The sequence below is a fragment of the Propithecus coquereli genome, unplaced genomic scaffold, assembly GCF_000956105.1.
Source record: "Propithecus coquereli isolate 6110/MARCELLA unplaced genomic scaffold, Pcoq_1.0 Scaffold78, whole genome shotgun sequence".
Taxonomy (NCBI): domain Eukaryota; kingdom Metazoa; phylum Chordata; class Mammalia; order Primates; family Indriidae; genus Propithecus; species Propithecus coquereli.
Window position 1 is genome coordinate 4,912,425 of NW_012153951.1, and position 1,643 is coordinate 4,914,067.

Below are 1,643 nucleotides of genomic sequence, written 5' to 3' on the forward strand. Positions count from 1 at the left end.
TATTATGATGAATTTTCCCTTTGTAATAGTAACTGCAATTTTTAATTTTATATTTATTTATTGTCTGTTCCCCGCCCCCCACCAGACTATTGGCTCTACAGCTGGTACCTTGTCTGGTTCACCTTGGTAGTCCTAGTCCTATATATTACAGTACCTGACACTTTATAGTAACTCAATAGTTGCTAATGCTTCTATTAGCACCTGCGTCCTTGTCTCATCATAAAGCTGGCATTATTCCTGCCTAATTCTCAGTTTTTGAGAGCACATAGTAATATAATGTATATGAGAAGACAAAAGTCAGAAGAATAAGACAGGATCTAGAATAGTTTGGTGACACAGAACCCAGGAAGGACCAAATATCCAGGAGTGAATAGAAGTAAATCAGTAGCAATGTTGTCTAGAAGAAAGAAAAGGCCATTCCATTTGGCAGTAAAGAAGTTTTACTTATTCATATTATTTGAAGGAAATTTGTTCAATTTGTAAAATAGATTTTTAAATGGTTTCTGAAGTTAAATATCTGGTATTGCTTTTTAAAATTGTTTTCTTGTGAAAAGTAAAAGGAATGTGTAAATGAACACTTTCTTGAAAAAAAAAGTATCCAAGCATATATGTATAGAATATTGTCAAATGTGCTTTGAAGGAAGGAAGAAATACAAAAAGGAAGGAAGGAAGGGAGGATAGAAAACCACATGTAGGCAAAAAGACTGGACAGTAATTGACAGGACTTACATGATTCTCCTTAAATGATAGGACTCTGGGTGATACTTTTTCCCTTTGTACTTTTATATGTTTCTCAATTTTTTCAATTTAATGAGTCTATATTACTTTTATAATGAAACAATAAACAAAATAATACCTCCTAAAATTGACAGTTGATTTTGTGTTTGGGCAGAATATAGCATTGTGCCTCTAAACTTGGAAGACTCAGAACTATATTTTAGATTTTCCTTTTACTCACCTCAGTTTTCTTACAGTTTTATTAATGTCAAATGCCAATTGGATCTTTGTTTACATGTCCATCTATACCTTTGGAGTCTGAGCTCTTTGAGGGTGGAGACTTTTTTTTTTTTTTTTTGAGACAGAGTCTCACTCTGTTGCCCTGGGTAGAGTGCCATGGTGTCATCATAGCTCCCTGTAACCCCAAACTCCTGGGCTCAAATGATCCTCCTGCCTCATCCTCCGGAGTAGCTGGGACTACAGGCACGTGCCATAATGTCCAGCTAATTTTTCTATTTTTAGTAGAGACATGGTCTCACTCTTGCTCAGGCTGGTCTGGAACTCCTGAGCTTAAGCAATCCTCCCCCCTCAGCCTCCCAGAATGATAGAATTATAGGCATGAACCACCACACCCAGTCTGAGGGTGGAGAGGTCTTTATCTTAGTATTTCTAGCATCATTCCTGGCAGTAACACATATTTGTTGAATGAATAACTTTTGAAACTGAGTGCTTTGGCCCTTTTATTGCCTTTAATCTATGTGCCTTTCTTTTTCTAGAACATAGCTGTGAAAGACACAATGAATGGTCATATTTCTAATCATCCCAGTGGTTTTGGAATGTACCCATCTCAAATGAAGTAAGTTGAAAGGTTTATATTTAATTTTTTTCTGGGGGCTTTGATTTGGTGGTTTTGATTGTTTTATATC